The 13,077-nt window shown below is 41.9% G+C and overlaps 1 pseudogene; it reads left to right on the top strand.

Moving 5' to 3' along the window:
* The first annotated feature begins 4,123 nt into the window (after positions 1-4,123).
* On the top strand, positions 4,124-4,241 carry LOC124799577 (annotated as a pseudogene).
* Positions 4,242-13,077: the final 8,836 nt, after the last annotated feature.

The raw sequence follows: 13,077 nt of genomic DNA, 5'->3' as shown, positions 1-13,077 counted from the left end.
AAATGAGTTGGTACCCTCAGCAAATATTGTGCTCATAGTAAAGATGCATTATTATGCTTAATCATACTAGTAATTAACCCCTTTATTAGATTAAAACTATCCATTTATGAAACAAATTTGCAACGCGAAACTACAGCCATATGGTCTTTCACATCAAAAACATGTACTTGAAATAAATTTCATTATGTTATGTATATAGAGACCAAAGCAGTGAAAGAAAATCTCTACCAAACCCGGGAATCGAACCTCGGTCTTCTGCTTACTAGGCAGTTGCGCTAGCCACTAGGGCTCCTTGGCACAGTTCGCACACTTGCACGGATTGCGCTGGCACGCCACCCTCCTCGATCCAAATTCACACTGCCGGCTCAGTCTACTTTAAATTCCCCTTGCACACGATCAGAACTGCCGAGGATATCCATTGTTTTGGAATAGCAATTCAGATCGAACATAAATGGAGGATCCACCCTGCAACCCAGGTGCAGGTTCTTATAAAAATGAAATGATACAGTTTCTGGGACTTTGCTGGTCTCATACAAGTATAATTTTACGTATACAGACTGAAGATGCGAGTGAAGATTTGTACCAAGGCCTGCCTAGTAAGTAGGAGACCGGATTTCTATTCCTCGGCTTGGTACAGCTTTTCACTCGCCGCTTCAGACTGTTGTTGTTGTTGTGGTCTTCAGTCCTGAGACTGGTTTGATGCAGCTCTCCATGCTACTCTATCCTGTGCAAGCTTTTTCATCTCCCAGTACCTACTGCAACCTACATCCTTCTGAATCTGCTTAGTGTATTCATCTCTTGGTCTCCCTCGGCGATTTTTACCCTCCACGCTGCCCTCCAATACTAACTTGGTGATCCCTTGATGCCTCAGAACATGTCCTACCAACCGATCCCTTCTTCTGGTCAAGTTGTGCCACAAACTTCTCTTCTCCCCAATCCTATTCAATACTTCCTCATTAGTTATGTGATCTACCCATCTAATCTTCAGCATTCTTCTGTAGCACCACATTTCGAAAGCTTCTATTCTCTTCTTGTCCAAACTATTTATCGTCCATGTTTCACTTCCATACATGGCTACACTCCATACGAATACTTTCAGAAATGACTTCCTGACACTTAAATCAATACTGGATGTTAACAAATTTCTCTTCTTCAGAAACGCTTTCCTTGCCATTGCCAGCCTACATTTTATATCCTCTCTACTTCGACCATCATCAGTTATTTTGCTCCCCAAATAGCAAAACTCCTTTACTACTTCAAGTGCTTCATTTCCTAATCTAATTCCCTCAGCATCACCCGACTTAATTAGACTACATTCCATTATCCTTGTTTTGCTTTTGTTGATGTTCATCTTATATCCTCCTTTCAAGACACTGTCCGTTCCATTCAACTGCTCTTCCAAGTCCTTTGCTGTCTCTGACAGAATTACAATGTCATCGGCGAACCTCAAAGTTTTTATTTCTTCTCCATGAATTTTAATACCTACTCCTAATTTTTCTTTTGTTTCCTTTACTGCTTGCTCAATATACAGATTGAACAACATCGGGGAGAGGCTACAACCTTGTCTTACTCCCTTCCCGACCACTGCTTCCCTTTCATATCCCTCGACTCTTATAACTGCCATCTGGTTTCTGTACAAATTGTAAATAGCCTTTCGCTCCCTGTATTTTACCCTTGCCACCTTTAGAATTTGAAAGAGAGTATTCCAGTCAACATTGTCAAAAGCTTTCTCTAAGTCTACAAATGCTAGAAACGTAGGTTTGCCTTTCCTTAATCTTTCTTCTAAGATAAGTCGTAAGGTCAGTATTGCCTCACGTGTTGCAGTGTTTCTACGGAATCCAAACTGATCTTCCCCGAGGTTGGCTTCTACTACTTTTTCCATTCGTCTGTAAAGAATTCATGTTAGTATTTTGCAGCTGTGACTTATTGAGCTGATAGTTCGGTAATTTTCACATCTGTCAACACCTGCTTTCTTTGGGATTGGAATTATTATATTCTTCTTAAAGTCTGAGGGTATTTCGCCTGTTTCATACATCTTGCTCACCAGATGGTAGAGTTTTGTCAGGACTGGCTCTCCCACGGCCGTCAGTAGTTCCAATAGAATATTGTCTACTCCGGGGGCCTTGTTTCGACTCAGGTCTTTCAGTGCTCTGTCAAACTCTTCACGCAGTATCATATCTCCCATTTCATCTTCATCTACATCCTCTTCCATTTCCATAATATTGTCCTCAAGTACATCGCCCTTGTATAGACCCTCTATACACTCCTTCCACCTTCCTGCTTTCCCTTCTTTGCTTAGAACTGGGTTTCCATCTGAGCTCTTGATATTCATACAAGTCGTTCTCTTATCTCCAAACGTCTCTTTAATTTTCCTGTAGGCGGTATCTATCTTACCCCTAGTGAGATAGGCCTCTACATCCTTACATTTGTCCTCTAGCCATCCCTGCTTAGCCATTTTGCACTTCCTGTCGATCTCATTTTTGAGACGTTTGTATTCCTTTTTGCCTGTTTCAGTTACTGCATTTTTATATTTTCTCCTTTCATCAATTAAATTCAGTATTTCTTCTGTTACCCAAGGATTTCTACTAGCCCTCGTCTTTTTACCTACTTGATCCTCTGCTGCCTTCACTACTTCATCCCTCAAAGCTACCCATTCTTCTTCTACTGTATTTATTTCCCCCATTCCTGTCAATTGCTCCCTTATGCTCTGCCTGAATCTCTGTACAACCTCTGGTTCTTTTAGTTTATCCAGGTCCCATCTCCTTAAATTCCCACCTTTTTGCAGTTTCTTCAGTTTTAATCTACAGGTCATAACCAATAGATTGTGGTCAGAGTCCACATCTGCCCCTGGAAATGTCTTACAATTTAAAACCTGGTTCCTAAATCTCTGTCTTACCATTATATAATCTATCTGATACCTTTTAGTATCTCCAGGGTTCTTCCATGTATACAACCTTCTTTCATGATTCTTAAACCAAGTGTTAGTTATGATTATGTTGTGCTCTGTGCAAAATTCTACAAGGCGGCTTCCTCTTTCATTTCTGTCCCCCAGTCCATATTCACCTACTATGTTTCCTTCTCTCCCTTTTCCTACACTCGAATTCCAGTCACCCATGACTATTAAATTTTCGTCTCCCTTCACAATCTGAATAATTTCTTTTATTTCATCATACATTTCTTCAATTTCTTCGTCATCTGCAGAGCTAGTTGGCATATAAACTTGTACTACTGTAGTAGGTGTGGGCTTCGTATCTATCTTGGCCACAATAATGCGTTCACTATGCTGTTTGTAGTAGCTTACCCGCATTCCTATTTTCCTATTCATTATTAAACCTACTCCTGCATTACTCCTATTTGATTTTGTGTTTATAACCCTGTAGTCACCTGACCAGAAGTCTTGTTCCTCCTGCCACCGAACTTCACTAATTCCCACTATATCTAACTTCAACCTATCCATTTCCCTTTTTAAATTTTCTAACCTACCTGCCCGATTAAGGGATCTGACATTCCACGCTCCGATCCGTAGAACGCCAGGTTTCTTTGTCCTGATAACGACATCCTCTTGAGTAGTCCCCGCCCGGAGATCCGAATGGGGGACTATTTTACCTCCGGAATATTTTACCCAAGAGGACGCCATCATCATGTAATCATACAGTAAAGCTGCATGCCCTCGGGAAAAATTACGGCTGTAGTTTCCCCTTGCTTTCAGCCGTTCGCAGTACCAGCACAGCAACGCCGTTTTGGTTATTGTTACAAGGCCAGATCAGTCAATCATCCAGACTGTTGCCCTTGCAACTACTGAAAAGGCTGCTGCCCCTCTTCAGGAACCACACGTTTGTCTGGCCTCTCAACAGATACCCCTCCATTGTGGTTGCACCTACGGTACGGCTATCTGTATCGCTGAGGCACGCAAGCCTCCCCACCAACGGCAAGGTCCATGGTTCATGGGGGGGGGCTTCAGACTATTTACATAAAATCATATCTGTATGAAACCAATAAAGTCTCAGAAATTGTGTCATTTAATTTGTAAACCTTTTTATATGTGCCCAGAATATGGCCAAATGTCATATTACTTGGAATGACAAAACTTCTCATTAATACGCAAAGTATCACTCTATTTGGAGCCAACGGACTTGCCGCAGTGATAACACTGGTTCCCGTCAGATCACCGAAGTTAAGCGCTGTCGGACTGGGCTAGCACTTGGATGGGTGACCATCCGGTCTGTCGAGCGCTGTTGGCAAGAGGGGTGCACTTAGCCCTTGAGAGGCAAAGTGAGGAGCTACTTGATTGAGAAGTATAGGCTCCGGTCAAGGAAACTGACATACAGTCGGGAGAGCGGTGTGCTGACCACATGCCCCTTCATATCCGCATCCAGTGGCGCCTCTGAGCTGAGGATGACACGGTGGCCGGTCAGTATCGTTGGGCCTTCATGGCCTGTTCTGGAGGAGTTTAGTTTTTTTTATCACTCTATTTGAGCGTCCTCACTCCATAGCTCTAAACACACAAAGAAAGTTGTTACTCAACTGTCCACATAAAATTCAATGAACTTCTACTTCCTATTTAGAAATTGTCGATGCTCAGAGTTGACTACTCACAGAGTCACATACACTCCTGAATTATGTGGCTAGGAACCATGTATATATTAGTCTTCAAAACGGTTTACAATGACACAGTTTCATGTTCTCCACTTGGCTTTTGCCCTCTCTCCGTTCACCTTACTCGAATGTGTATGAGTCTTAATTAACACAAGGTCTCCATTTCATACTTAACGAGCTCTACTATCCTACCATGGCGTTCCTTTCTCTGCTGAGCCTTTTCACTTAACCGTCCCATGGCTAACTCTATCTTCTAATCCCATGTTTGATATGTGGCTGGAGGATTATTCAAAATATACTTTCAGGTGCCTGGTTAATCAGAATTTCACATAGTGCTAATTGTATTGCGGCCTCTAGAATGTTGTTAACTACCTCTTCAAATTCCTCTACAAATTCCTTCCATCTATTCTATTTGTTGTGGCAATACGTTCGACTAATTTGTTTTACTTCCTCCACAATTCTCGCCATCGGTTTAGAGACCGGCCGAATATTCAGCTATTAAGACTTATTCAAAATTCTTCCTATTTCTTTTCACTTTCTAGAAACAACGGTGGACTGTTGTGTGTCAGAATATGCTTCGACTCATATACATTAGTGAAGTAATGGTTCTCCAGTTTTGCTAGCTTAATCTTGCTATTTGTTCTTCTCAGTGGATAGAATTTCATATAATTCGAACACACCACTAGTACCACCACAAGTTGTGAGAAATTACCACGGTATTTAGTTATGCCTTTTGGTTTTATAAGGTGCATAGGTCCTTGGTGTCCAACAGTAGTTTCTTTGCTTTCTGACATTCATCACTTTTGCCGAGCGTCTTGCGAATTTTTGTATTCATTCCAAAGATTGTACACTCCTTGTCGAGCTTCTCTAAACATTTGTCTGCATCAAACTGCGCGTTACTGAGGTGTGTTACTACACTAGCTTTTAAACTTCATCTTGCGGAATACATAACCTTCAATCCTGTATTAAGAATGTTCTAATGAGTCAAACAGCATACTCTCAATCTCTCTTCCTCTGCACAACCGCTCTTCACGCTATCGTTTTTCAAGGCTGGATCATCATTTTGCTCCCTTCGAATGTTCTTTAAGAAGTTCGTCACATATGATTATTAGTGTACTTCTTTTGTCAAATTAATATTCAATTCCTTTCCTTGTGTATTAATTGCATTGACATCTTCTATAACCGGTTGCATCCTTGAAAGCGCATCTCGTATGACTTTTTGGCTTCCAGGTCGGTAAATATCACTAAACTGTTATTCTTGCAAGACGAGTGCCTATCTAGTGAGGCAGGTACAATCTAATTTGCTTTTAAACAGGAAAGACAATGTTTCATGGTCAGTTACAACTTTAGTGGCTCTGCCTGCTATATAATATCAAAATATCCGGACAGGACTGCAATCAACTATCTCTCTGTGATGGTATATTGCCGCTTCCACTTAGTCAGGGCTCTGCTGACAAACGCATTGGTTTTTTGTGTTTGGGGTCAGTCCCACTCTACTTGGTAAGGCTGTACACCCCATCCGGAATTCCAAACTGTCACAGGCCAAGTAAAACCCCTTATTCAAACCTGGATGTGGAAGTAATTGAGGACTGAACAGATGTCACTTCATCTCTTCAAACGCTCGTTGACATTCCTGAGTCCATCGCCGTGACTCCATGTTTTTTAGTAAGTTCAACAGATGTAAGCTGGTAAGTGACTGATCGTTAATTAACTTCCTGTACCATTCAAATACCCCGAGAAATCAGCTATGTTGCTTTTTACCATTATGTTCTGGGATGTCCTATACTAATTGTAATTTTGGATCATCAGGTTCAATTCCTTGTGCATTTGTAACATGTCCCAGAAACTTGCTTTCGTTCCTACCCGATTCCGACTTCTCTACATTTGCCGTGATACCCGCCATTTAAAAAGCCCGAACACATCTTCAACTATCTCCAAATGTTCTTCCCATGTCTGAGTTCCAATTAAAATATGATTTACATAGATGGTAACCTTTTTAATTAACTTTTCACTGTAAATTTTGTCCAATGATCCTACAAAAGCTGAAGTAGAAATATGCAGACCAAGCGGTAGTAAACAGTACTGATCACTCCTTTCTAAATACAAGAATGCTGTATATTGCCTGGAACCAGTATGCAAAGGGAATCTGCCAATGTCCTGGCCTCAGATCAATTAAACTAAACACTTTTGCCCATGAAACTTCTGGAGTAACTGTCTTAAATTTTTTGGATCTATCCCTCTGTGGAATTGTTACCTTGTTCGCTGGGCGTGTGTCCAGATTCTGTGCATTCTGACATCACCATTTCATTTTTCGGCCGTAAATAATGGGTTGTTACACTGTCTGATTGACCGTAGGATAATTCTCATCCTTAGCATGGTCTGAATCTTCTGTTTCACAGCTTCACGTTTTGACTGCGGGATCGCGTCACATAAAAAACTGTTCATGTTCTCTTACTTGCTGCTTACATTCTGCGATTTTCACCGGTGGCTCGCTCGAGAAAACTGGCTTACGCCTTCTCAGGATTTCTATGTTCCATTTCTGTCAGGAATCGTTGTTCTAGGGACTTGAGTTTCTGCTCAACTGCACGTTCAAGATCTATTATGTCGGCCTTGCCTTCCCGTCTCCATTGACTCTTGCATAATGCTGCCGAGTCTGTCTTTGTGGTATTTTGTGATGCTAATTGCAGTTCACATAAACAACATAACTTAGTCACTCCTACCACTCCTCTAATATTAATTCTCACTTTAAAGAAAATAACGGCTTATTTCCCTTCCCTTGCACTTCTACACAACCTCTTTCAAAATTCAGATCAGCTTTCTACTCCGTTAACCACTCAGTGCCTAAGATTAACAATAACGACAAACAAGGCACCACAAGTGCCAGCAGCCGACCGGTGTGGCCGAGCGGTTCTAGGCGCGCAGTCCGGAACCGCGCGACTGCTACGGTCGCAGGTTCGAATCCTTCCTCGGGCATGGATGTGTGTGATGTCCTTATGTTAGTTAGGTTTAGGTGGTTCTAAGTTCTAGGGGACTGATGACCACAGATGTTAAGTCCCATAGTGCTCAGAGTCATTTGAACCATTTTTGAACAAGTGCCAGTACATCATAATCTTATCCTTTAGCCACACTGTAACTAAGATTTGCAGTTTGATTATCTTGCTTTTCGCACTCACAGCAATTCATATGCCATGCACATCTTTCCTGCTCTGATCACTTCATATACAACTTCAGCGACACAGCATTGACTTAACTACCTGAGTTGACTAAAACAACCGTCCAAGTTCCAAAAATATCCGCTTCTGTTATGGGTTGAATAAGGTCCTCAGGCTCTTCACCTTATTCCTGCGTCAAATAGTGAATCACATCAATTGTACTTTCTATTTTACGTATAGACATAACCGATGGTCCTACGTCATTTGTTCCTGGCCGGACAACATCACGAACTCAGTCTAGTTTTCCTCGCCTTCCTCGCTCTGTATCACATCAGGATCGTTGTTTACATTCCATTCCATGTCATTCGACTCAATGTCTTGTATTGTTACGCGCTTCATGTTGTGACACCCTGAGCTGCAGTGCTGTCAATGGTAAGCCTCCGCAAGCTCGAAAACTTCGTTCAAATCTTCTGTCGTCCTCTCAGTTCCAACGCGCGCCATTGTATACTCTATCATTACACGATTGCATACCAGTGTTCCTCCCACTGTTTCCTGATGGCTGTTGGATTCTTCGCTTCTTCATCGCTTACACAACGTATCTAGTTGCCCCAAAGTCAACTTTATCGCATCTACATCATCTCTGGGGATCGCCACCCACTTGTTCCTGAACACTTACTGGCAGTTTACATATGACAGCCTCCGTCTTGATTGGTTGGCTTAAAACAAGCTTCTTTCGTAGTAGTCTTGGAAAAACTTCATTAGGATTCTGTCACGCCCTCTGTCAAAATTTCTACCTTGCCACAAACCGTTTCACACATCAGTCTGCTTTCGCATTTTTGTCCGATTCTCTTAAGTTCCAGCTTGCCCTCCATTCTCAAGTCATCCCATAGTTCAGGCCGCACACCTTTGAACTGATCTAGACCGTCCTTTGGATGTCATCTTCCATTAGGATCAAATTTCCTGTAATTCCCTGTACTAAGCAAGACTTGGTCACTTTTAACTACAAGGTGTTGCCTCCTGTTATGCCAACATCACGGAATAATGATTTGACTTCATTTTTCACCTGTTGCCGAAACCCAACCTCAATATTGCCAACAAGCGATTGTGATTCGCTCACCTCATGGCACACTTCCTCCACGCGGCATGCATAAGCGTCTCGGTTCAATGGTCTGCACCCTATGTTTACAATCCTGCAGTTCCTCGTCCAGTCTCTCCCAGCGCTCATCGCACACCGCAATTTTTCCGTTGATTTATTTTTGCACATCACCAGTTCCAGATTCGACTTTTTTAACATTTCAGAACGTTTCAAGTACTCTTCGGCCTGTCCATCTAACTGCGTTGTGAGGGAGTCAATATTTTGATTTATAGGTTTAATGGTTATGTCAATCTTTGTAGAAAGATCCTTACTACTGTACTGAATCGAGAACTTCACCTTTGTGGCGTCAGATAGCATGTAAATTACTAACGAAATCAACTCATGTTGGGCGCCAGAATGTTGTGAACTGGAGAAATTGTTCGTGATTGGCTCAAATGGCTCTGAGCACTATGGGACTTAACATCTATGGTCATCAGTCCCCTAGAACTTAGAACTACTTAAACCTAACGAACCTAAGGACAGCACACAACACCCAGCCATCACGAGGCAGAGAAAATCCCTGACCCCGCCGGGAATCGAACCCGGGAACCCGTGCGTGGGAAGCGAGAACGCTACCGCACGACCACGAGATGCGGGCGAAATTGTTCGTGACATCATATAACATGAAAATTACCAATGGTCTCACCCCACACTGGGAGTCAACAATCGAAACTCAAAAGGTTATGAGATTAAGGGTTGATGTATGAATTAGGGTTGTTGATAAAATATCGATATATCGGCATGCTTTCAGGACACATCCACGTATATCGACGATATTTTTCTCACCAATATATCAATATCGAAATGCAAAATCGAGTGCCGACATTTTTATTTCATATTATATTTCTTTTCACAATTTTCTTTTGAAATTGCAGTAGAACATAATTTTACTTTCACTGTGTGAAGGAGTCTTAAAACTTTTTGAGCTTTCATCGCGTCCAGTCTTTCTCTTTGGCTGTGTAAAGCAAGAACACATAATACAAAGAAGAAGTCCGATTGCACTGGGGGTTGGCGGTGTGACTGGATTAATAATATAACTGATGTAAAAAAATAACACACCCGTTGCGTTAAAAAACACCATTTATCGCAAATAGTGTGCTATTTTTTCACATCAGCGTTCTTCAAAAACAGTCGTTGAAAATGATGAACAAAAATCAAAATAACAAGACTGGTCTTTGCGGTGGGTAGAGACGTGTTGGGGGAAATGCTGACGTAATCGGCACTCCGTGCTACCAACAGAAACTGCAACGATTAACTTCACCGCACAATTTTGACGCTACAGCTGATAGGTCGCTGGAGCTTGCAGAAATGAAAAACCAAAGAAGTCGATGTGGCGTGTTCCGGAAAAATCCGATATGTGACGAAACCGAAAGACGGAGCCATCGGACAGCTTTTATCGTGCCACTTACCTGCAGCTACCATTCTTATCAAAGTTGTTATCATCATGTATGAACGTACATCGTTTTGCTTTGAGTTCTTGCTCTAAGAGTATTAGCAGGCTGTTAGCTTGTTGATGTACAGAATATCTAATAATAATTCAATACTTCAATATACAGCTCTAAAACTGACAGTATATGTACAATGTGCAGCTGATATATTTTTGGCTGGCATGTCGGTATTTTTATCGTCGATATATCAATAGAAACTTAGTTTCTTGGATATATTGAGAGTCGATAATGATACTGGTTTAGATATCAGTATATCGGATAGCCGATATTTTTAAAAATATCAGCAGTCCTAGTATGAATGGAACAGGTTGCTTAGATGATTCTTTTTTTCAGTACCGATTATACAAATCAAAATGACTGTAGATGTGACACAACTGACTGTGAAAAGCCTAAAGTAGAAAATAATCAAAAGCTCGAATACTGTTGGTTATAAACAGAAACCTCTGACCAATATTCATCGGAAGTGATAATGCAGAGGACAAATTTTAATGCTTAGCCAAGTACACACAGTATTGCACATGGTATTCTGAGAATCTAAACTATGCTCCAGGCAGCGCTACGTTTAGCCATGGTTAACTACATTAAGAAGACTTTGACAGAGAATTTGATTTCACAACAGTTCGGAAGCAGCTCCTAGCCAGCTTGTCAACAATGCTCGAACAAAGTAGTAACGGAAGTCGACACGGCACGCATTAGCGGATTTTTTCCGCCTTCCGTTGATGCCTGTGTGCTCATTGTTGTGGAAAGTAGACTTACATACAAACTAATGGAGCCAGCGCTGCCATATTAAAAATAGCGGGAAATAGATCATTTGCACTAACTTATCAAATTAATTGCTTAACAATTTACAGGAGTCAAACAGATCGCTTAAAACACTCACTACCACATTATGATGATTATTCTTGGTAACAAAACATATTTTCAGCTTTTGAGAATCACATGCAAACATTTTGCAAATCAAGTTCAAATGGTTCAAATGGCTCTGAGCACTATGGGACTCAACTGCTGAGGTCATTAGTCCCCTAGAACTTAGAACTAGTTAAACCTAATTAACCTAAGGACATCACACACATCCATGCCCGAGGCAGGATTCGAACCTGCGACCGTAGCGGTCTTGCGGTTCCAGACTGCAGCGCCTTTAACCGCACGGCCACACCGGCCGGCGCAAATCAAGTAATTAAATTTCCGCCACAAATACATTTAGCTCTAAATATATCCCAGGTCTTGTATGCATCCTCCTCCATCACAACGTTTCCACCTTACACTAAACATATCTGACAAAAAAACATCCACACACGCTCACGATCGCAAAGTGCGCACAGTCCGCTTACAACACTACTTGCGAGCTCATCTCCAGCTGTACCAGACTCTCAGAGGCTGGAAAAACTGCCACCGTGACCACCAAGCAATCAACCTATCAGTTTACAAGAGAGGGAATAATTGTCCAGCGCAAACATTCGCCTTGTTGAATCTTCTCACACATGCACATATCTGAGTCCGTCACCGCTCAACCAGCACACTGATTACTTCTCAATTTAGCCAGACAGAGGGCTCCGCCACCGGTTCCTGTTCCCGAAGCTGAAAGCAAGAGCTAAGAGGTTGGAGCGTTCTTTGTATCCACCGGTCGCACGAGGCTGAGTCATGGCCTCCAGTCGACAGAAGCTTCATGCCCACTCATGCCATCGGCCATGGCACTCTGCAAGAAAAACAGGCGCAACTTGGACGTATAGTTCTGACTACAATCCCATCTCTGACGCATAACCATCCCAATTTAAAAATATCCACATTATCCAATCCGAAATGGGGATGTTGTTGTTGATACACCTCGAATTGCTCATGCAAAATGTAGTTCCTCATTTATATGCATATTGTTTTCGAAGACAGAAGAAATTGGAGCACACACACATTTTCACATTGCTAAAGTACCATTACTTGTGAAAATCCTGTACCACAGTAGGGCATACAGTATATTTCTTATAACTATACTCTCATTAGGTAAAAAAAAATCTGTTCTTATCAGCTTAATATCTGTTACATCCTGCGTTACACGACTAGAATATTAAACCCATTCCTGGCTCATGACAGAGTGCTAAGATCATGCTCTACCTCTGCCACAGGATGCCTCCTCCCTTTCGAACTTTCTTAAAGTAGCCAAGTGCCTCGACACCTATGAAGTCTCTTTAGGTAGCTTCACAGAGGATTTGTGAATATCTGGTTAATACTGCATAAATTCGGTAATACAGCTGTTTTTCTTTTTTATTTCAATAGCCATCTCTGCCTGCATAGGTGTGAGATTGAAGTTTCGTTAAAAGATCTTGCTGCAACAAAGAAAAGAACGCCTATCACCACTCCAGCTAAAGGATCATATTGGTGGTACTCTCGCCCTTGCTTCCACCTGCCGGACAGCATGTCATTGATATCAAATTGATTTACTAATTAATTAAATTAATCATGAGAGTCACTTTGCACGGGGTGTAACTTTTTTCCTGCAATCAAATTACATTTATAAGGAACCAATGCCGACGCTTCTGTGACGTCTCTTGGGCTAACCACAGTCAAGGTAATCACTTCGTCCAATAACAAAATGGTTGGTAACCAGCATCAATTATCTGAAGATATCCAACCCTACCCCCCATGAACCATGGACCTTGCCATTGGTGGGGAGGCTTGCGTGCCTCAGCGATACAGATAGCCGTAGGTACAACCACAACGGAGGGGTATCTGTTGAGAGGCCAGACAAACGTGT

Source organism: Schistocerca piceifrons, chromosome 5, assembly GCF_021461385.2.
Source record: "Schistocerca piceifrons isolate TAMUIC-IGC-003096 chromosome 5, iqSchPice1.1, whole genome shotgun sequence".
NCBI classification, from domain to species: Eukaryota; Metazoa; Arthropoda; class Insecta; order Orthoptera; family Acrididae; genus Schistocerca; species Schistocerca piceifrons.
The sequence above is the reverse complement of the archived record's forward strand: the minus strand, read 5'-3'. Positions and strand labels throughout refer to the sequence as shown.